Genomic DNA, 24,236 nt, shown 5'->3' with positions numbered 1-24,236 from the left:
ATGTTCAGTCTCACTACAAACGTATCATTCATCCCTACACATAGCGCTATGATGTCCAGTCTCACTACAAACCGTATCATTCATCCCTACACATAGCGCTATGATGTCCAGTCTCACTACAAACCGTATCATTCATCCCTACACATAGCGCTATGATGTCCAGTCTCACTACAAACCGTATCATTCATCCCTACACATAGCGCTATGATGTTCAGTCTCACTACAAACGTATCATTCATCCCTACACATAGCGCTATGATGTCCAGTCTCACTACAAACTGTATCATTCATCCCTACACATAGCGCTATGATGTTCAGTCTCACTACAAACCGTATCATTCATCCCTACACATAGCGCTATGATGTCCAGTCTCACTACAAACCGTATCATTCATCCCTACACATAGCGCTATGATGTCCAGTCTCACTACAAACCGTATCATTCATCCCTACACATAGCGCTATGATGTAAGTCTCACTACAAACCGTATCATTCATCCCTACACATAGCGCTATGATGTCCAGTCCCACTACAAACCGTATCATTCATCCCTACACATAGCGCTATGATGTCCAGTCTCACTACAAACCGTATCATTCATCCCTACACATAGCGCTATGATGTTCAGTCTCACTACAAACCGTATCATTCATCCCTACACATAGCGCTATGATGTCCAGTCCCACTACAAACCGTATCATTCATCCCTACACATAGCGCTATGATGTTCAGTCTCACTACAAACGTATCATTCATCCCTACACATAGCGCTATGATGTCCAGTCTCACTACAAACCGTATCATTCATCCCTACACATAGCGCTATGATGTCCAGTCTCACTACAAACCGTATCATTCATCCCTACACATAGCGCTATGATGTTCAGTCTCACTACAAACGTATCATTCATCCCTACACATAGCGCTATGATGTCCAGTCTCACTACAAACCGTATCATTCATCCCTACACATAGCGCTATGATGTCCAGTCTCACTACAAACCGTATCATTCATCCCTACACATAGCGCTATGATGTTCAGTCTCACTACAAACGTATCATTCATCCCTACACATAGCGCTATGATGTCCAGTCTCACTACAAACTGTATCATTCATCCCTACACATAGCGCTATGATGTTCAGTCTCACTACAAACCGTATCATTCATCCCTACACATAGCGCTATGATGTCCAGTCTCACTACAAACCGTATCATTCATCCCTACACATAGCGCTATGATGTCCAGTCTCACTACAAACCGTATCATTCATCCCTACACATAGCGCTATGATGTCCAGTCTCACTACAAACCGTATCATTCATCCCTACACATAGCGCTATGATGTAAGTCTCACTACAAACCGTATCATTCATCCCTACACATAGCGCTATGATGTCCAGTCTCACTACAAACCGTATCATTCATCCCTACACATAGCGCTATGATGTCCAGTCCCACTACAAACCGTATCATTCATCCCTACACATAGCGCTATGATGTTCAGTCTCACTACAAACGTATCATTCATCCCTACACATAGCGCTATGATGTCCAGTCTCACTACAAACCGTATCATTCATCCCTACACATAGCGCTATGATGTCCAGTCTCACTACAAACCGTATCATTCATCCCTACACATAGCGCTATGATGTCCAGTCTCACTACAAACGTATCATTCATCCCTACACATAGCGCTATGATGTCCAGTCTCACTACAAACCGTATCATTCATCCCTACACATAGCGCTATGATGTCCAGTCTTACTACAAACCGTATCATTCATCCCTACACATAGCGCTATGATGTCCAGTCTCACTACAAACCGTATCATTCATCCCTACACATAGCGCTATGATGTTCAGTCTCACTACAAACGTATCATTCATCCCTACACATAGCGCTATGATGTCCAGTCCCACTACAAACCGTATCATTCATCCCTACACATAGCGCTATGATGTCCAGTCTCACTACAAACCGTATCATTCATCCCTACACATAGCGCTATGATGTAAGTCTCACTACAAACCGTATCATTCATCCCTACACATAGCGCTATGATGTCCAGTCCCACTACAAACCGTATCATTCATCCCTACACATAGCGCTATGATGTCCAGTCTCACTACAAACCGTATCATTCATCCCTACACATAGCGCTATGATGTCCAGTCCCACTACAAACCGTATCATTCATCCCTACACATAGCGCTATGATGTCCAGTCTCACTACAAACCGTATCATTCATCCCTACACATAGCGCTATGATGTAAGTCTCACTACAAACCGTATCATTCATCCCTACACATAGCGCTATGATGTCCAGTCTCACTACAAACCGTATCATTCATCCCTACACATAGCGCTATGATGTCCAGTCCCACTACAAACCGTATCATTCATCCCTACACATAGCGCTATGATGTTCAGTCTCACTACAAACGTATCATTCATCCCTACACATAGCGCTATGATGTCCAGTCTCACTACAAACCGTATCATTCATCCCTACACATAGCGCTATGATGTCCAGTCTCACTACAAACCGTATCATTCATCCCTACACATAGCGCTATGATGTCCAGTCTCACTACAAACGTATCATTCATCCCTACACATAGCGCTATGATGTCCAGTCTCACTACAAACCGTATCATTCATCCCTACACATAGCGCTATGATGTCCAGTCTTACTACAAACCGTATCATTCATCCCTACACATAGCGCTATGATGTCCAGTCTCACTACAAACCGTATCATTCATCCCTACACATAGCGCTATGATGTTCAGTCTCACTACAAACGTATCATTCATCCCTACACATAGCGCTATGATGTCCAGTCCCACTACAAACCGTATCATTCATCCCTACACATAGCGCTATGATGTCCAGTCTCACTACAAACCGTATCATTCATCCCTACACATAGCGCTATGATGTAAGTCTCACTACAAACCGTATCATTCATCCCTACACATAGCGGTATGATGTCCAGTCCCACTACAAACCGTATCATTCATCCCTACACATAGCGCTATGATGTCCAGTCTCACTACAAACCGTATCATTCATCCCTACACATAGCGCTATGATGTCCAGTCCCACTACAAACCGTATCATTCATCCCTACACATAGCGCTATGATGTCCAGTCTCACTACAAACCGTATCATTCATCCCTACACATAGCGCTATGATGTCCAGTCTTACTACAAACCGTATCATTCATCCCTACACATAGCGCTATGATGTCCAGTCTCACTACAAACCGTATCATTCATCCCTACACATAGCGCTATGATGTTCAGTCTCACTACAAACGTATCATTCATCCCTACACATAGCGCTATGATGTCCAGTCCCACTACAAACCGTATCATTCATCCCTACACATAGCGCTATGATGTCCAGTCTCACTACAAACCGTATCATTCATCCCTACACATAGCGCTATGATGTAAGTCTCACTACAAACCGTATCATTCATCCCTACACATAGCGCTATGATGTCCAGTCCCACTACAAACCGTATCATTCATCCCTACACATAGCGCTATGATGTCCAGTCCCACTACAAACCGTATCATTCATCCCTACACATAGCGCTATGATGTCCAGTCTCACTACAAACCGTATCATTCATCCCTACACATAGCGCTATGATGTCCAGTCTCACTACAAACCGTATCATTCATCCCTACACATAGCGCTATGATGTAAGTCTCACTACAAACCGTATCATTCATCCCTACACATAGCGCTATGATGTCCAGTCTCACTACAAACCGTATCATTCATCCCTACACATAGCGCTATGATGTTCAGTCTCACTACAAACGTATCATTCATCCCTACACATAGCGCTATGATGTCCAGTCTCACTACAAACCGTATCATTCATCCCTACACATAGCGCTATGATGTTCAGTCTCACTACAAACGTATCATTCATCCCTACACATAGCGCTATGATGTCCAGTCCCACTACAAACCGTATCATTCATCCCTACACATAGCGCTATGATGTCCAGTCTCACTACAAACCGTATCATTCATCCCTACACATAGCGCTATGATGTCCAGTCTCACTACAAACCGTATCATTCATCCCTACACATAGCGCTATGATGTTCAGTCTCACTACAAACGTATCATTCATCCCTACACATAGCGCTATGATGTCCAGTCCCACTACAAACCGTATCATTCATCCCTACACATAGCGCTATGATGTCCAGTCTCACTACAAACCGTATCATTCATCCCTACACATAGCGCTATGATGTAAGTCTCACTACAAACCGTATCATTCATCCCTACACATAGCGCTATGATGTCCAGTCCCACTACAAACCGTATCATTCATCCCTACACATAGCGCTATGATGTCCAGTCCCACTACAAACCGTATCATTCATCCCTACACATAGCGCTATGATGTCCAGTCTCACTACAAACCGTATCATTCATCCCTACACATAGCGCTATGCCTTCCAGCATTTAGCGGGTCCGAGGCCCGTGAGGGTCTGAGGAGGAGGTGAGACCGGACAGGACGTACTGCAGGTGCTGCCTCTGCCGCCGCTGACCCGGAAGTGATGCACCCGACAGGCCTGAGGGGCGGGTCCAAGGCCTGTGAGGGTCTAGAGGGAGGTGAGACAGGACCTTCTGCTGCCTCTGCCGCCTCTGACCCGGAAGTGAAACTATTTTATTCTCTTCCTCGCGGAGCAGGACCTTCGACTTGAGCGGGAGGTGAGTCTGAGGAGCGCAGAGGGAGGGGGCAGGACCCGGTGCACTTTAAGGGGGGGTGAGCCTGAGGAGGGCAGAGGGAGGGGGCAGGACCCGGTGCACTTTAAGGGGAGGTGAGTCTGAGGAGGGCAGAGGGAGGGGGCAGGACCCGGTGCACTTTAAGGGGGGAGGTGAGTCTGAGGAGGCCAGAGGGAGGGGGCAGGACCCGGTGCACTTTAAGGGGGGGTGAGCCTGAGGAGGGCAGAGGGAGGGGGCAGGACCCGGTGCACTTTAAGGGGGGGCGGTGAGTCCGAGGAGGGCAGAGGGAGGGGGCAGGACCCGGTGCACTTTAAGGGGAGGAGGTGAGTCTGAGGAGGGCAGAGGGGGGGGCAGGACCCGGTGCACTTTAAGGGGAGGAGGTGAGTCTGAGGAGGGCAGAGGGAGGGGGCAGGGCCCGGTGCCTTTAAGGGGAGGTGAGTCTGAGGAGGTCAGAGGGAGGGGGCAGGACCCGGTGCACTTTAAGGGGGGAGGTGAGTCTGAGGAGGGCAGAGGGAGGGGGCAGGACCCGGTGCACTTTAAGGGGGGGCGGTGAGTCTGAGGAGGGGAGAGGGAGGGGGCAGGACCCGGTGCACTTTAAGGGGGGGTGAGTCTGAGGAGGGCAGAGGGAGGGGCAGGACCCGGTGCACTTTAAGGGCGCAGTGAAGTCACAGATCCCAGACTCTCCCTTTTGTTTATATTTTTAGATCTAATCTCCAAGTCTGCATCTTGTACAATATCTGCCCCTGTGCAGGATCCTGGGCTCCACATCCCGCACCGGCCCATCCTCTGCATCTGCCTTGTTTTGGGGCTGGAAGGAAATGGACAGTTTGCACCACTTGGGTCTTGATTACATGAATTACTGCCCTTTTCCCCAGAGCCCAGGGGTGGCAGACAGAGCATATTGTGAGTGGAGGACTCCAGTCGTCTTCTGCCACTCACACGGTTGTGGAATGTTTAATAATTGTCAGACTACAGGGCCCACTGGTATATATGACCCCTTCAGCCAGCCTCGGCTCATTCAAGAGCAGCACATTGCATCATGATATGTTTGCACCCATACTACCGGTCTTTAAATCTAAACTACATGTCCCAGAATGCTATGCATGCTTGATACAATGCAGGACTTCAGGTGTACCGTGCAATGGGGTCACTTGGTAACCTTGTTATATACATCAGAGATTCAATGTGACCTCAGTGTGTGGTCTTTAACTGCTTTATATCTGGAAGGTCCAGAAAGGGTCCGTTTGGAGTTCTTACTTGTTTTCACAAATACCTGCTCAGAACTTGTACTTCGATATTTGTATTTGGGTGAAGATTGTCTCTCTAGTGGATTAACGGTTGTGCTAGAAGAAAACAAGCATATACATTTGTTTAAAGCTTAAAATTAACAGATCCTCAGTACTTTAACAATGCACTGTTGAAGTGTTGAACATTATTACATATTTCCACGTGTTCCTAGTATAATGACGTATTACGTGTCTATGGTGGTGATAGAAAGAAGCAGGGTCGGCTACTCCATGTAAGCGGAGGAGAGTCGCCCCACCAAAGAAATGCCCCCATAACAGAAAAATAAAATGGTAATAAACCTTGTTTATTGCCATTTTATTTTTCAGCGCCCCGTCCTGAACCAATCGTAAAGACGGAGTGGGGCAATTGCTGCTGAGTGGCAGCAGGGAGCTGTGCACTTGTTTAAAGTCTGCATGTCCCTTTGGTTGGCCGTCTTGTGATGGCCAACCAGACATGCACACTTTAAACATCTCTGGGTTTGAGAAAGCACAGGCCACCATCGCTCTTGTGAGCACTGAGAGAGCCCACTCCCACCATCCTAACACTGCTTTTATGCTGATTACCAGTATGAAAGCAGCATCAGGGTTGATTAGTGGCATTTCCTGGTCCTGCTGGAGCTTCCAGGAGCAGGAGGACACCCCAAGGAACACAGCTGAAGGTAAGTGCCTTTTTAACAAAAAATATTATTTTTATTGTCTCCCACCCGCATTACCCTGCCCCCCTGCCATAAGCATAAGCCAGCTGCCACTGGAAAGAAGTCGTTTATTTCCTTACAAAATGCTCCAAACACAGACAGTTGTGCTTCCTCCTCTGATACTGATATCTCTAAACTCCCTCAACACAATTTCACATTCAATGTTGCCTTCGAGAATCTAGAATGATTATAGAGGCCGCAAAAACTTTCTGTTAAAAAAAAATAAGTGAACTAACATTATTTGGGGTGTTTCATGTGATTGTTAACATCAGTGCCCACCCTGTGATTAGGTCTATGGGGATAAGTAATGCCTGTGAAAGGCTTGGATGAGCCCTAATCTTCCTCTACCAAATGTATGTAGGCGATCTGTGTGTGAGACAATATGTATGTGCTTGTTTGTGATTTGGGCCTCTTGGGTAGATACATTATATATCAGTGTCTAAACGATTGATCAGTTTGATGAAAAAAAATCTTATTTCCAGTGTGTAGGTCTTTGTTCCTAGGGGACAATCGGAGTATGTGTGTGCGCAGAGCAGAATGCCTGTGTAATTGTGTGTCTCTGTGCAGCATTGTGTCGTAAGGACGCTCGTGTCTCTACTGGACTGCTGGAGTATGTGAGTGAGTGACTCCTACACCAGCTGACAGCTGTCGGCCCAGTCCTTCCAGCTCTCTAGCAGCGCCTCTGCTGGAGTATGTGAGCGAGTGACTCCTACACCAGCTGACAGCTGTCGGCCCAGTCCTTCCAGCTCTCTAGCAGCGCCTCTGCTGGAGTATGTGAGCGAGTGACTCCTACACCAGCTGACAGCTGTCGGCCCAGTCCTTCCAGCTCTCTAGCAGCGCCTCTGCTGGAGTATGTGAGCGAGTCACTCCTACACCAGCTGACAGCTGTCGGCCCAGTCCTTCCAGCTCTCTACCAGCGCCTCTGCTGGAGTATGTGAGCGAGTCACTCCTACACCAGCTGACAGCTGTCGGCCCAGTCCTTCCAGCTCTCTACCAGCGCCTCTGCTGGAGTATGTGAGCGAGTCACTCCTACACCAGCTGACAGCTGTCGGCCCAGTCCTTCCAGCTCTCTACCAGCGCCTCTGCTGGAGTATGTGAGCGAGTCACTCCTACACCAGCTGACAGCTGTCGGCCCAGTCCTTCCAGCTCTCTAGCAGCGCCTCTGCTGGAGTATGTGAGCGAGTCACTCCTACACCAGCTGACAGCTGTCGGCCCAGTCCTTCCAGCTCTCTAGCAGCGCCTCTGCTGGAGTATGTGAGCGAGTGACTCCTACACCAGCTGACAGCTGTCGGCCCAGTCCTTCCAGCTCTCTAGCAGCGCCTCTGCTGGAGTATGTGAGCGAGTGACTCCTACACCAGCTGACAGCTGTCGGCCCAGTCCTTCCAGCTCTCTAGCAGCGCCTCTGCTGGAGTATGTGAGCGAGTGACTCCTACACCAGCTGACAGCTGTCGGCCCAGTCCTTCCAGCTCTCTAGCAGCGCCTCTGCTGGAGTATGTGAGCGAGTGACTCCTACACCAGCTGACAGCTGTCGGCCCAGTCCTTCCAGCTCTCTAGCAGCGCCTCTGCTGGAGTATGTGAGCGAGTGACTCCTACACCAGCTGACAGCTGTCGGCCCAGTCCTTCCAGCTCTCTAGCAGCGCCTCTGCTGGAGTATGTGAGCGAGTGACTCCTACACCAGCTGTCGGCCCAGTCCTTCCAGCTCTCTAGCAGCGCCTCTGCTGGAGTATGTGAGCGAGTGACTCCTACACCAGCTGACAGCTGTCGGCCCAGTCCTTCCAGCTCTCTAGCAGCGCCTCTGCTGGAGTATGTGAGCGAGTGACTCCTACACCAGCTGACAGCTGTCGGCCCAGTCCTTCCAGCTCTCTAGCAGCGCCTCTGCTGGAGTATGTGAGCGAGTGACTCCTACACCAGCTGACAGCTGTCGGCCCAGTCCTTCCAGCTCTCTAGCAGCACCTCTGCTGGAGTATGTGAGCGAGTGACTCCTACACCAGCTGACAGCTGTCGGCCCAGTCCTTCCAGCTCTCTAGCAGCACCTCTGCTGGAGTATGTGAGCGAGTGACTCCTACACCAGCTGACAGCTGTCGGCCCAGTCCTTCCAGCTCTCTAGCAGCACCTCTGCTGGAGTATGTGAGCGAGTGACTCCTACACCAGCTGACAGCTGTCGGCCCAGTCCTTCCAGCTCTCTAGCAGCACCTCTGCTGGAGTATGTGAGCGAGTGACTCCTACACCAGCTGACAGCTGTCGGCCCAGTCCTTCCAGCTCTCTAGCAGCACCTCTGCTGGAGTATGTGAGCGAGTGACTCCTACACCAGCTGACAGCTGTCGGCCCAGTCCTTCCAGCTCTCTAGCAGCACCTCTGCTGGAGTATGTGAGCGAGTGACTCCTACACCAGCTGACAGCTGTCGGCCCAGTCCTTCCAGCTCTCTAGCAGCACCTCTGCTGGAGTATGTGAGCGAGTGACTCCTACACCAGCTGACAGCTGTCGGCCCAGTCCTTCCAGCTCTCTAGCAGCACCTCTGCTGGAGTATGTGAGCGAGTGACTCCTACACCAGCTGACAGCTGTCGGCCCAGTCCTTCCAGCTCTCTAGCAGCACCTCTGCTGGAGTATGTGAGCGAGTGACTCCTACACCAGCTGACAGCTGTCGGCCCAGTCCTTCCAGCTCTCTAGCAGCACCTCTGCTGGAGTATGTGAGCGAGTGACTCCTACACCAGCTGACAGCTGTCGGCCCAGTCCTTCCAGCTCTCTAGCAGCACCTCTGCTGGAGTATGTGAGCGAGTCACTCCTACACCAGCTGACAGCTGTCGGCCCAGTCCTTCCAGCTCTCTAGCAGCACCTCTGCTGGAGTATGTGAGCGAGTCACTCCTACACCAGCTGACAGCTGTCGGCCCAGTCCTTCCAGCTCTCTAGCAGCACCTCTGCTGGAGTATGTGAGCGAGTGACTCCTACACCAGCTGACAGCTGTCGGCCCAGTCCTTCCAGCTCTCTACCAGCACCTCAGCTGGAGTATGTGAGCGAGTGACTCCTACACCAGCTGACAGCTGTCGGCCCAGTCCTTCCAGCTCTCTAGCAGCACCTCAGCTGGAGTATGTGAGCGAGTGACTCCTACACCAGCTGACAGCTGTCGGCCCAGTCCTTCCAGCTCTCTAGCAGCACCTCTGCTGGAGTATGTGAGCGAGTCACTCCTACACCAGCTGACAGCTGTCGGCCCAGTCCTTCCAGCTCTCTAGCAGCACCTCTGCTGGAGTATGTGAGCGAGTCACTCCTACACCAGCTGACAGCTGTCGGCCCAGTCCTTCCAGCTCTCTAGCAGCACCTCTGCTGGAGTATGTGAGCGAGTCACTCCTACACCAGCTGACAGCTGTCGGCCCAGTCCTTCCAGCTCTCTAGCAGCACCTCTGCTGGAGTATGTGAGCGAGTGACTCCTACACCAGCTGACAGCTGTCGGCCCAGTCCTTCCAGCTCTCTAGCAGCACCTCAGCTGGAGTATGTGAGCGAGTGACTCCTACACCAGCTGACAGCTGTCGGCCCAGTCCTTCCAGCTCTCTAGCAGCACCTCTGCTGGAGTATGTGAGCGAGTGACTCCTACACCAGCTGACAGCTGTCGGCCCATTCCTTCCAGCTCTCTAGCAGCACCTCTGCTGGAGTATGTGAGCGAGTGACTCCTACACCAGCTGACAGCTGTCGGCCCAGTCCTTCCAGCTCTCTAGCAGCACCTCTGCTGGAGTATGTGAGCGAGTCACTCCTACACCAGCTGACAGCTGTCGGCCCAGTCCTTCCAGCTCTCTAGCAGCACCTCTGCTGGAGTATGTGAGCGAGTCACTCCTACACCAGCTGACAGCTGTCGGCCCAGTCCTTCCAGCTCTCTAGCAGCACCTCAGCTGGAGTATGTGAGCGAGTCACTCCTACACCAGCTGACAGCTGTCGGCCCAGTCCCGCACTGATTAAGATAATGATGAATAACAAGACCCGGATTGTGTAAACAAGTGATGTAAATGTAAACAACAGCAACATATTTGCAATAAACCTGAAAATGCAAATTCCTCCCTAACGCAGATTTTCTGCCCTTAAGAGAGCAAGTCATGATGAACCTGATCCGCTCACGCCATGTCCCTGAGAAGCGCCGCGACCCCTGTTATGTTAGGACAAGGCCGGCCTCCCGTCATGTTCCGTAGACACACAAAGGCTGAGGTCTGCTGCAAAGTGAGGTGCAGTATAGATGGAATATCCTGAGTGAACCCCCTCTTATGGCCTTGACTCAGTGTGTTTTTATAGGGCGCGTGTTATTGTTCGTGCAGACATCCCGACATGGGTAGCACCTGCAGGAGGCTGGCCTGGCTCATACTGGGTACCTGATGGTACTTACACCTTGTGCCAGGTCCAGCTATCCTAGATTAATAGTGTTCTAGCAGCTGAGGCTGATAGAGGTAGCTATAGCAGAGCAGCTTAGACTGAACTAGGAGACATGCAAAGCTCCTACTATACCACTTATATCATAAAGCACTATATCATAAGAAACACAATACTCAGTCTTACTAAAAATAAAGGTACTTTATTTTAGTGACAATGTGCCAAAAATATCTCAGAGGATATACTCCCTTAGGAGGTAAGTAAAATAAACAAAATATACACACAAACCAAATTCAGGTAAGTAAAACATTCAGAAAGTAGTGCAAACACTGTAGATTACAATAGGATGCAATAGGCCTAGGGGCAACACAAACCATATACTAAGAAAGTGGAATGTGAACCAGAAATGGACCCCTAGACGAGGGTCGATGGGAGTGTAAGAAAACACTAAGGGTGTCCAAGATACCCCACCCCAAGACCCTGAAAAGTAGGAGTAAAGTACTACTATTTCCCCAGAAACACACTAGAGTTGTGCTAGAGGATTTTGCGAAGACCACAGCAGACTGCAAAGCACTGAAGATGGATTCCTGGACCTGAGGATCTGCAAAGGAAGGGGACCAAGTCCAAGAGTCACAAAAGTGTCCAGGGGGCAGGAGCCCACTAAATCCCGGATGAAGGTGCAAAATGGCTGCCTCTGGATGGAAGAAGCTGAAGATTCTGCAACAACGAAAGGTGCTAGGAACTTCTCCTTCGTGCAGAAGATGTCCCACGGAGTGCTGGAGGATGCAGAGTTCTTTCCTTGGCAAAAAAAACACAAACAAGCCTTGCTAGCTCCAAGAGTCACAACTGAAGAAAAAGGGTGCTGCCCGGGCCCAGGAAGGACCAGGATGTCACCACTTGGGAGAGGAGACAGAGGAGACCCTCAGCAACATAGAGAGCCCTCGCACAAGAAGGTAGCACCCGCAGAAGTACTTGAACACGGGTTCAAGAAGTCTGAACACGGCGGTCGTCTCAACTTTGCGAAAGAGGGTCCCACGAAGCCGGAGATCAACTCAGGGAGCTGAGCATCGCAGGACAGAGTGCTGGGGACCTAGGCTTGGCTGTGCATGAAGAATTTCATGGAAATGTGCACAGAAGCCCTGGTAGCTGCAGTTCACGCGGTGCACAGGATTACTGTCTGGAGAGGGGAGGCAAGGACATACTTCTTCCAATTGTGGACAATTGGACCACTGGACAGTCTGGGTCACTTGGGTCCACCACCTGTGTTCCAGGGGCCACGCTCGTCAAGATGAGGGGTCCCAGAGTACCCGTGACGCTGAAGTTTGGTGCCTGCTGAAGCAGGTAGAAGATTCCGTCGACCCACGGAGATTTCTTCGTGGCTTCCAGTGCAGAAAAGAACTCTACCACTCTATGCTTGCTTCAAGCAATAAGCAAGCTCTATGAAGTTATGCTCAAGGTTAGATCTGGGTCACCATCTGACCCTTGCCCTCCAGCAGTCACAGAATCTCAGCATCCCTCGCAGAGCATTTTAAACAAATAAGTATATCAAGCTACAGTTCCACCTGCATTTCAATATACTGTAGTTATTCCGTTACTGAACAAGCAGGGAGGTGACCCAAATGTACTCAAGAATTATAGTCTAATATCACTACTCCCTTAACCTGAAAAAATCTTATACTCTCACGTCGCTCAAGAGGATTGTGATCACCTTCAGTCCACAAACTTTCTACACCTCCTCCTAGCAGGCATTTGTCCGATGCACAGAACCAATTTTCCTAGCTGTAGTTGATAATTTAAGATAGGATGATATTCTAGGCCAGATCTCTGCTCTGGTGCTTTTAGATTTGTCGGCCGCCTTTGAGAAGATTGAACATCACATATTCCTCGGCCACTTAGAAGAAGCCTTCTTTCTGGGCCCTCCCCTGGAATGGGTTAAATCCTTCCTAACCGATCGCTATTGGGCAGTTCATTTGATAAACTGTACTGTAGGTGCAACAACAGTGGAGTGTGGGGTACCCCAGGGATTATCATTATTCACGCCCATCTGTGTCTTAATTTTAAGCTATTGGTCAAAGAACTGTCTTCAAGGAGTTGCAGGGGTTATAATTACACCGACTCACAATTGTTAATTTGTTTGGATGGAATGTCAGCGTCACAACTCCAGTTTCAAAATGTGATGTAATTTAATAATTACTTGATGAGGTCGAATCAGCAAAAACTGAATATGGAACAAAAACTGAGATTGTAATTCTAAAGAATGAGACCGATCTTTGGAACCGACATTACTCGCCAACAGAAAATAAGATTGTTACCAGAGCCTAAACCCTCGGCTAAAAGCCTGGGAGTGATAACATATAATAATCTTAGCAAGAACTAGCAGGCCGGAGCAGTGGGATCTAAATACATATTTATACTGAAACTACTTAAGAAAATAACCCCACTTCTCCCACTTTAGCCAAGAAAAGCAGTAGTGGTGGCAGTAGTTGCATCTCGATCGCATGATACCAAACCACTATATTTAAGTTTATCCAATAACACCATTCATGGGCTACAAGTAATTCACAGCGAGGCTCCTTGTTTAATATATGATCTCCCAAGGTGGGCACTTGTCACACATATATTAAAATAACTTTACTGGCTTCCCACCAAGCAACAGTTTCCTCTTTAAGACCTGTTGCCTCACCTTTGAAGCGTTGAGAGGTCTAGCCCCTCATTCCATTGTAAATAAAGTGCAAATGCATACAACCATAGTGTCAGGCGTGATTGTGGCTTGTTCTATGAGGTGCGCTGTGGTGCTGCAGCGAGACAAGCTTGTCGTACGCATCTCACAGCTAGATTCAGACGTGGCAGGAAGCTGCACCTACACTTACTTGAAAATGGAGGCTCTGTTGTTAGGGGGTTCTCCGGGATGCTGTCTGGCTAGGGGAGTTCGGGGGTGATCTCTAGAGGACAGTTGCCATGCTTCCTGGCTGGCATATCCCACTCAGCCACAGGGTGCAAGGCTTCTTATAGTCTGCCAATCTATCATGACTGGTGTAGGAATTTGGCTCTGTATGCACTATTTCAAAGTAAGATATAGTATGCACAGAGTCCAAGGGTTCCTGTAGGAGGCTGGACTGGCTTGTAGTGAGTACCAAGGGGTACTTGCACCTTGCACCAGGCCCAGTTATCCCTTATTAGTGTATAGGGTGTCTAGCAGCTTAGGCTGATAGATAATGGTAGCTTAGCAGAGCAGCTTAGGCTGAACTAGGAGACGTGTGAAGCTACTACAGTACCACTTAGTGTCATATGCACAATATCATAAGAAAACACAATACACAGTTATACTAAAAATAAAGGTACTTTATTTTTATGACAATATGCCAAAGTATCTCAGAGTGTACCCTCAGTGAGAGGATAGGAAATATACACAAGATATATGTACACAATACCAAAAATATGCAGTATAGTCTTAGAAAACAGTGCAAACAATGTATAGTTACAATAGGATGCAATGGGGAAACATAGGGATAGGGGCAACACAAACCATATACTCCAAAAGTGGAATGCGAACCACAAATGGACCCCAAACCTATGTGACCTTGTAGAGGGTCGCTGGGACTAGTAGAAAATAGTGAGAGTTAGAAAAATAACCCTCCCCAAGACCCTGAAAAGTGAGTGCAAAGTGCACTAAAGTTCCCCTGAGGACAAAGAAGTCGTGTTAGAGGAATAATGCAGGAAAGACCCAAACCAACAATGCAACAACGCTGGATTTCCAATCTGGGGTACCTGTGGAACAAGGGGACCAGGTCCAAAAGTCACAAGCAAGTCGGAGATGGGCAGATGCCCAGGAAATGCCAGCTGCGGGTGCAAAGAAGCTTCTACTGGACAGAAGAAGCTGCAGTTTCTGCAGGAACGCAAAGGGCTAGAGACTTCCCCTTTGGAGGACGGATCCCTCTCGCCTTGTAGAGTCGTGCAGAAGTGTTTTCCCGCCGAAAGAACGCCAACAAGCCTTGCTAGCTGCAAATCGTGCGGTTAGCGTTTTTGGACGCTGCTGTGGCCCAGGAGGGACCAGGAGGTCGCAAATTGGATTGGACCAGGAGAGAGAGGGGACGTCGAGCAAGACGAGGAGCCCTCTCAGCAGCAGGTAGCACCCGGAGAAGTGCCAGAAACAGGCACTACGAGGATGCGTGAAACGGTGCTCACCCGAAGTTACACAAAGGAGTCCCACGACGCCGGAGACCAACTTAGAAAGTCGTGCAATGCAGGTTAGAGTGCCGTGGACCCAGGCTTGGCTGTGCACAAAGGATTACCGCCGGAAGTGCACAGGGGCCAGAGTAGCTGCAAAAGTCGGGGTTCCCAGCAATGCAGTCTAGCGAGGTGAGGCAAGGACTTACCTCCACCAAACTTGGACTGAAGAGTCACTGGACTGTGGGGGTCACTTGGACAGAGTTGCTGGATTCGAGGGACCTCGCTCGTCGTGCTGAGAGGAGACCCAAGGGACCGGTAATGCAGCTTTTTGGTGCCTGCGGTTGCAGGGGGAAGATTCCGTCGACCCACGGGAGATTTCTTCGGAGCTTCTAGTGCAGAGAGGAGGCAGACTACCCCCACAGCATGCACCACCAGGAAAACAGTCGAGAAGGCGGCAGGATCAGCGTTACAGAGTTGCAGTAGTCGTCTTTGCTACTATGTTGCAGGTTTGCAGGCTTCCAGCGCGGTCAGCAGTCGATTCCTTGGCAGAAGGTGAAGAGAGAGATGCAGAGGAACTCGGATGAGCTCTTGCATTCGTTATCTAAAGTTTCCCCAGAGACAGAGACCCTAAATAGCCAGAAAAGAGGGTTTGGCTACTTAGGAGAGAGGATAGGCTACTAACACCTGAAGGAGCCTATCAGAAGGAGTCTCTGACGTCACCTGGTGGCACTGGCCACTCAGAGCAGTCCAGTGTGCCAGCAGCACCTCTGTTTCCAAGATGACAGAGGTCTGGAGCACACTGGAGGAGCTCTGGACACCTCCCAGGGGAGGTGCAGGTCAGGGGAGTGGTCACTCCCCTTTCCTTTGTCCAGTTTCGCACCAGAGCAGGGCTAAGGGGTCCCCTGAACCGGTGTAGACTGGCTTATGCAGAATTGGGCACATCTGTGCCCAAGAAAGCATTTCCAGAGGCTGGGGGAGGCTACTCCTCCCCTGCCTTCACACCATTTTCCAAAGGGAGAGGGTGTAACACCCTCTCTCAGAGGAAGTCCTTTGTTCTGCCATCCTGGGCCAGGCCTGGCTGGACCCCAGGAGGGCAGATGCCTGTCTGATGGGTTGGCAGCAGCAGCAGCTGCAGTGAAACCCCAGGAAGGGCAGTTTGGCAGTACCAGGGTCTGTGCTACAGACCACTGGGATCATGGGATTGTGCCAACTATGCCAGGATGACATAGAGGGGGCAATTCCATGATCATAGACATGTTACATGGCCATATTCGGAGTTACCATTGTGAAGCTACATATAGGTAGTGACCTATATGTAGTGCACGCGTGTAATGGTGTCCCCGCACTCACAAAGTCCGGGGAATTGGCCCTGAACAATGTGGGGGCACCTTGGCTAGTGCCAGGGTGCCCTCACACTAAGTAACTTTGCACCTAACCTTTACCAGGTAAAGGTTAGACATATAGGTGACTTATAAGTTACTTAAGTGCAGTGTAAAATGGCTGTGAAATAACGTGGACGTTATTTCACTCAGGCTGCAGTGGCAAGCCTGTGTAAGAATTGTCAGAGCTCCCTATGGGCGGCAAAAGAAATGCTGCAGCCCATAGGGATCTCCTGGAACGCCAATACCCTGGGTACCTCAGTACCATATACTAGGGAATTATAAGGGTGTTCCAGTAAGCCAATGTAAATTGGTAAAAATAGTCACTAGCCTGTTAGTGACAATTTGGAAAGAATGAGAGCATAACCACTGAGGTTCTGATTAGCAGAGCCTCAGTGAGACAGTTAGTCACTATACAGGTAACACATTCAGGCACACTTATGAGCACTGGGGCCCTGGTGAACAGGGTCCCAGTGACACATACAACTAAAACAACATATATACAGTGAAAAATGGGGGTAACATGCCAGGCAAGATGGTACTTTCCTACAGTTCCCCTTAGAGGGAAGATAGTGGCACAAAGAGATAATACTAATGCTCTATTTTGTGGTAGTGTGGTCGAGCAGTAGGCTTATCAAAGGAGTAGCGTTAAGCATTTGTTGTACATACACAAGCAATAAATGAGGAACACACACTCAGACAATTCCAGGCCAATAGGTTTTTGTATAGAAAAATATATTTTCTTAGTTTATTTTAAGAACCACAGGTTCAAGATTTACATACAATATTTCAAATGAAAGGTATTGCAGGTAGGTACTTTAGGAACTTTGAATTAGCAAAATAGCATATACAGTTTTCACATAAATCACATATAGCTATTTTAAAACTAGACAGTGCAATTTTCAGCAGTTCCTGGGGGGAATAAGAGTTTGTTAGTTTTTGCAGGTAAGTAAACCACCTACGGGGTTCAAGTTTGGGTCCAAGGTAGCCCTTTGTTGGGGGTTCAGAGCAACCCCAAAGTTACCACACCAGCATCTCAGGGCCGGTCAGGTGCAGAGGTCAAAGTGGTGCCCAAAACGCATAGGCTTCAATGGAAAAGGGGGTGCCCCGGTTCCAGTCTGCGAGCAGGTAAGTACCCGCGTCTTCGGAGGGCAGACCAGGGGGGCTTTGTAGGGCACTGGGGGGGGGTGGACACAAGTCCACACAGAAAGTACACCCTCAGCAGCACTGGGGCGGCCGGGTGCAGTGTGCAAACAAGCGTCAGGTTTGTGATAGAAATCAATGGGAGACCAAGGGGTCTCTTCAGCGATGCAGGCAAGGGGGGGGGGCTCCTCGTGGTAGCCACCACCTGGGCAAAGGGAGAGGGCCACCTGGGGGTCGCTCCTGCACTGGAGGTCGGATCCTTCAGGCCCTGGGGGCTGCGGGTGCAGAGTCTTTACCAGGCGTCTGATCTTAGAAGCAGGCAGTCGCGGTCATCGCCGTGGGGGCTCACAGGGGGTCAACTGTGGCTACTCACGGTCTTGCAGTCGCCGGGGAGTCCTCCCTGAAGTGATTGTTCTCCACAAGTCGAGCCGGGGGCGTCGGGTGCAGAGTGTCAAGTCTCACGCTTCCGGCGGGAAACACAAGTTGTTCCAAAGTTGCTTCTTTGTTGCAAAGTTGCAGTCTTTGGTGAACAGAGCCGCTGTCCTCTGGAGTTCTTGGTCCTTCTAGATGCAGGGCAGTCCTCTGAGGCTTCAGAGGTCGCTGGTCCCTGTGGAAAGCGTCGCTGGAGCAGTGTCTTTAGAAGTGGGGAGACAGGCCGGTAGAGCTGGGGCCAAAGCAGTTGGTGTCTCCGTCTTCTCTGCAGGGTTTTTCAGTTCATCAGTCCTCTTCTTAGGTTGCAGGAATCTGAGTTCCTAGGTTCTGGGGAGCCCCTAAATACTAAATTCAAGGGCGTGTTTAGGTCTGGGGGGTTAGTAGCCAATGGCTACTAGCCCTGAGGGTGGGTACACTCTCTTTGTACCTCCTCCCTGAGGGGAGGGGGGCGCATCCCAAATCCTATTGGGGGAATCCTCCATCTGCAAGATGGAGGATTTCTAAAAGTTAGAGTCACCTCAGCCCAGGACACCTTAGGGGCTGTCCTGACTGGCCAGTGACTCCTCCTTGTTTTTCTCATTATCTCCTCCGGCCTTGCCGCCAAAAGTGGGGCAGTGGCCGGAGGGGGCGGGCAACTCCACTAGCTGGAGTGCCCTGTGGTGCTGTAACAAAGGGGGTGAGCCTCTGAGGCTCACCGCCAGGTGTTACAGTTCCTGCAGGGGGAGGTATGAAGCACCTCCACCCAGTACAGGCTTTGTTACTAGCCACAGAGTGACAAAGGCACTCTCCCCATGTGGCCAGCAACATGTCTGGTGTGTGGCAGGCTGCTAGAACTAGCCAGCCTACACAGATAGTCGGTTAAGGTTTCAGGGGGCACCTCTAAGGTGCCCTCTGGGGTGTATGTTACAATAAAATGTACACTGGCATCAGTGTGCATTTATTGTGCTGAGAAGTTTGATACCAAACTTCACAGTTTTCAGTGTAGCCATTATGGTGCTGTGGAGTTCGTGCATGACAGACTCCCAGACCATATACTCTTATGGCTACCCTGCACTTACAATGTCTAAGGTTTTGCTTAGACACTGTAGGGGCACAGTGCTCATGCACTTGTGCCCTGACCTATGGTATAGTGCACCCTGCCTTAGGGCTATAAGGCCTGCTAGAGGGGTGACTTATCTATACTGCATAGGCAGTGTGAGATTAGCATGGCACCCTGAGGGGATTGCCATGTCGACTTACTCGTTTTGTCCTCACTAGCACACACAAGCTGGCAAGCAGTGTGTCTGTGCTGAGTGAGTGGTCCCCAGGGTGGCATAAGACATGCTGCATCCCTTAGAGACCTTCCCTGGCATCAGGGCCCTTGGTACCAGGGGTACCAGTTACAAGGGACTTACCTGGATGCCAGGGTGTGCCAATTGTGGAAACAAAAGTACAGGTTAGGGAAAGAACACTGGTTTGTTTTTATTTTCTCTTTGCACTAATTGCTTCCTGGTCTTTTCTTCCTATTTAAAGGCTTTGAAAGGGTTGCAATGCTACCAGATTCCTGGTTTCTGATTTGGTTTTTTCCCTTCTTCGTTCACGTCGTCTCAACATTGCAAAAGAGGGTCCCTCAAAGCCGGAGATCAACTCGGGGAGCTGAGCCTCACAGGACAGAGTGCTGGGGACCTAGGTTTGGCTCTGCATGAAGAATTTCATGGAAATGTGCACAGAAACCCTGGTAGCTGCAGTTTACGCTGTGCACAGGATTACTGTCTGGAAAGGGGAGGCAAGGACATACCTCTTCCAATTGTGGACAGTTGGACCACTGGACAGTCTGGGTCACTTGGGTCCACCACCTGTGTTCCAGGGGCCACGCTTGTCAAGATGAGAGGGGTCCCAGAGTACCGGTGAAGCTGAAGTGTGGTGCCTGCTGAAGCAGGTGGAAGATTCCGTCAACCCACGGATATTTCTTCGTGGCTTCCAGTGCAGGATGAAGGCAGGCAGCCCTAAGAGCATTTACCACCAGAAAACAGTGGAGAAAGCTGGCAGTCACTGGTAGTTTTCTTGCTACTTTGATGCAGTTTTGCAGGCGTCCTGGAGCAATCAGCGGTTGATCCTAGACAGAAGTCGAAGAGAGAGGTGCAGAGGAACTCTGGTGAATTCTTGCAAGTCGTTATCTGAGGAAAAGCCCACAGGAGAGACCATAAATAGCCCTCAGAGGAGGATTGGCCACCTAGTGAGGTAAGCACCTGTCAGGAGGGGTCTCTGACGTCACCTGCTGGTACTGGCCACTCAGAGGCCTCAAGAGTGCCCTCACACCTCTGGATCCAAGATGGCAGAGGTCTGGGACACACTGGAGGAGCTCTGGACACCACCCCTGGGGTGGTGATGGACAGGGGAGTGGTCACTCCCATTTCCTTTGTCCAGTTTCGTGCCAGAGCAGGGACTGGTGGTTCCCTGAACCGGTGTAGACTGGCTTATGCAAGGAGGGCACCATCTGTGCCCTTCAAAGCATTTCCAGAGGCTGGGAGAGGGTACCCCACCTCAACCTTTAACACCTATTTCCAAAGGGAGAGGGTGAAACAACCTCTCTTAGAGGAAATTATTTTTTCTGCCTTCCTGGGACTGGACTGCCGAGACCCCAGGAGGGCAGAACCTTGTCTGTAGGGTGGCAGCAGCGGTAGCTGCAGAGGAAGCCCCAGAGAGCTGGTTTGGCAGTACCCGGGGTCCATACTGGAGCCCCAGAGATGCATGGAATTGGCTCACCAATACCAGAGTTGGCAAGGGGGGGACAATTCCATGATCTTAGACATGTTACATGGCCATATTCGGAGTTACCATTGTGAAGCTACATATAGGTATTGATCTATATGTAGTGCGCATGTGTAATGGCGTCTCTGCACTCACAAAGTCCGGGGAAATGGCTGTGAACTATGTGGGGGCACCTTTGCTATTGGAAGGGTGCCCTCACACTTAGTAACTTTGCACCTAACCTTCAGCAAGTGAAGTCTAGACATATAGGTGACTCATAAGTTACGTAAGTGCAGTGAAAATGGCTGTGAAATAAAATGTGCGTTATTTCACTCAGGCTGCAGTGGCAGGCCTGTGTAAGGGTTTGGCTGAGCTCCCTATGGGTGGCAAAATAAATGCTGCAGCCCATAGGGATCTCCTGGAACCCCAATACCCTGGGTACCTAGGTACCATATACTAGGGAATTATAAGGGTGTTCCAGTGTGCCAATAGAAATTGATAAAAGTGGTCACTAGCCTATAGTGACAAATTTAAAGGCAGAGAGAGCATAAGCACTGATTTTCTGGTTAGCAGAGCCTCAGTGACACAGTTAGTCACTACACAAGTGTACATATTAAGGTCACAAACTATGAGCACTGGGGTCCTGGCTAGCAGGATCCCAGTGAGACCGGCAAAAACAAACTGACACACAAGTAAAAATGGGGGTAACAAGCCAGGCAAGATGATACTTTCCTACAGCACCTAAACGTTATATTGTGTGCGCAGTATCATAATAAATGCCTGACATGTTCACATTCTGCTCTTGTCCAGCGTAAAGCAAAGAACATGATGATAATCTAATGCCTACATTATTGATAATGACGCTTTCACGGAATGGCAACTGATTATGAAATAAAAACATTTCTTGTAAAATGCAAGCAGTGCTAATTTGAATAAACACAAATAATAAAAACAGAGCATGTTATCTAGGTAAAAGGGCTCAGGCCTGCAAGCCGACGCCATGCTGAACTCCTGTACCCAGGCAAACTAAAATGGACCCACGGCAATTGTGTGGAACTGAAGATGTTTGACTTGGTGAGTTGGAGTTTGTGTTTGTGTCACACCTTTGACTATACAATAGTATGGAGTTTTGAAAGAAAGATGTTTTTGTGTGTGCATGTGTGGGAACATTTTACGTGTGTGTCGCAAGTATTTTGCCAAAGACAAGCCTGTCTGCACCCAGCCATACCTGGCCATGTCCAGTGGGACTAGGAGCTCTGCAGTAAGCCCAAAACTTTACATATTCAGCATAAGATCGATTGTCTTTTATGTTTACAGGTTTTAGTTTCTCTCTCATGCTTGCCTCGACTGTAGAAGCAAATAGCATGTATGTTAGCCACACCATATTGAGTAATCGGGAACTCGACAGCCCTCACACCTGACGAACAAACAATACGTGTCTTCTCCATCCTCAGATTGAGGGATCATTAAAAGCAGCTCGACTTATCACACCCTCCGTAGTCAAACATAAAGTGGAAATACTCAATCATTATAATCGTCTAAGCTTGATATCCTATGTTTAACTGAAAAGTAGTTGACAGAGGAATCTACTCCAGATCTCCAGAAGCAAAACTGGAAGATAACTATTTTAAATAAAACTAGGAGACCTCAAAGAAAGGAGGTGGGGTAGCAGCAGTTATTCACCAGTGTATCCATTCATCTCTTTTACAAATTACCTAAACCGAAGGTGTGGATTTCATTCCCTTTTTCAATTTTTGAATTGATGACCTGAACTCGGACTCTAAAGATAGTGAATTTGCCGGGTTAATGGCATTGTTGAATTTACACCAACACATTACCAACTCAAACAAAAAGAAATCCATTACATCTGATCTCGACATATAATTTAAATCGACCCAAATAGTCATCTATCCTTGCATAGTGTCTGATCATTATTTAATGAAAGTTTGTATTCCGGTAAATCTTTCTAAATTGACCTACAAGCAGGATATTAAAAGCATATGCAAATGGTGGCACATTAATACAGAGCCAATGTTATCAACACTCTCACACCCCCTCTCCTTTTTCCATTAATTCAAGACATTCTCTCCAAAGAAGAAGAATTCCCTTTCTGGCTCAGACATGCTAGTGACCTACACCCCACAAATCCAAAAGCGTTGTTAACCGCCCCAAGCCAGTACCTTGGTTCAACCCAGAGGTAAAGGAGGCGAAACTTGCATTGTATCGATTTGAACGGCACTGACAGAAAAGTGATGATGAGGAGAGCAAAATCAAATTTAAAACTGAGCTTGCAGAATATAAAGGCAAAACCTCTACATGCAGAGTCGTCTTACTAGGCTAATAAAATCTTAGAAGCAGATAATGAAGAAAAATATTTTTTTGATATCCTGATTCATTTGTTGTCCCCATATTTAATCATAACTACTCTGTTTTCAACCTAGGCATTAAGTGACAATCTAAATACTTTTTTTATTAACAAAAAAGTTGATTAGAGATAGTATAAACAATTACAGCAGCAGTGATTTGGAGGTTGTCAGAAAGGAACTCTACCACTCTATGCTCATTTCCAGCAATAAGCAAGCTCCATGAAGTTATGCTCAAGGTTAGATCTGGGTCACCATCTGACCCTTGCCCTCCAGCAGTCACAGAGTCTCAGCATCCCTCGCAGAGCATTTTAAACAAATAAGTATCTCAAGCTACAGTTCCAACTGCGTTTCAATATACTGTAGTTATTCCGTTACTGAACAAGCAGGGAGGGGACCCAGATGTACTCAAGAATTATAGTCTAATATCACTACTCCCTTAACCTGAAAAAATCTTATACTCTCACGTCGCTCAAGAGGATTGTGATCACCTTCAGTCCACAAACTTTCTACACCTCCTCCTAGCAGGCATTTGTCCGATGCACAGAACCAATTTTCCTAGTTGTAGTTGATAATTTAAGATAGGATGATATTCTAGGCCAGATCTCTGCTCTGGTGCTTTTAGATTTGTCGGCCGCCTTTGAGAAGATTGAACATCACATATTCCTCGGCCACTTAGAAGAAGCCTTCTTTCTGGGCCCTCCCCTGGAATGGGTTAAATCCTTCCTAACCGATTGCTATTGGGCAGTTCATTTGATAAACTGTACTGTAGGTGCAACAACAGTGGAGTGTGGGGTACCCAGGGATTATCATTATTCACGCCCATCTGTGTCTTAATTTTAAGCTATTGGTCAAAGAACTGTCTTCAAGGAGTTGCAGGGGTTATAATTACACCGACTCACAATTGTTAATTTG

At 48.8% G+C, this 24,236-nt stretch overlaps 1 protein-coding gene across 1 annotated transcript in view; it reads left to right on the top strand.

Annotated features, from left to right (window-relative positions):
* The first annotated feature begins 4,700 nt into the window (after positions 1-4,700).
* LOC138293766 (uncharacterized) overlaps positions 4,701-24,236 on the top strand; it is a 42,845-nt gene continuing 23,309 nt past the window's right edge. The window contains exon 1 of the mRNA XM_069233108.1: positions 4,701-4,761. The gene's annotated coding sequence lies outside the window, so the exon portion shown is untranslated. The remainder of the gene's footprint in view (positions 4,762-24,236) is intronic.

The sequence above is a fragment of the Pleurodeles waltl genome, chromosome 4_2, assembly GCF_031143425.1.
Source record: "Pleurodeles waltl isolate 20211129_DDA chromosome 4_2, aPleWal1.hap1.20221129, whole genome shotgun sequence".
Lineage (NCBI taxonomy): Eukaryota > Metazoa > Chordata > Amphibia > Caudata > Salamandridae > Pleurodeles > Pleurodeles waltl.
Note: the sequence above shows the minus strand (reverse complement) of the source record. Positions and strands in the feature narration are given on the sequence as shown.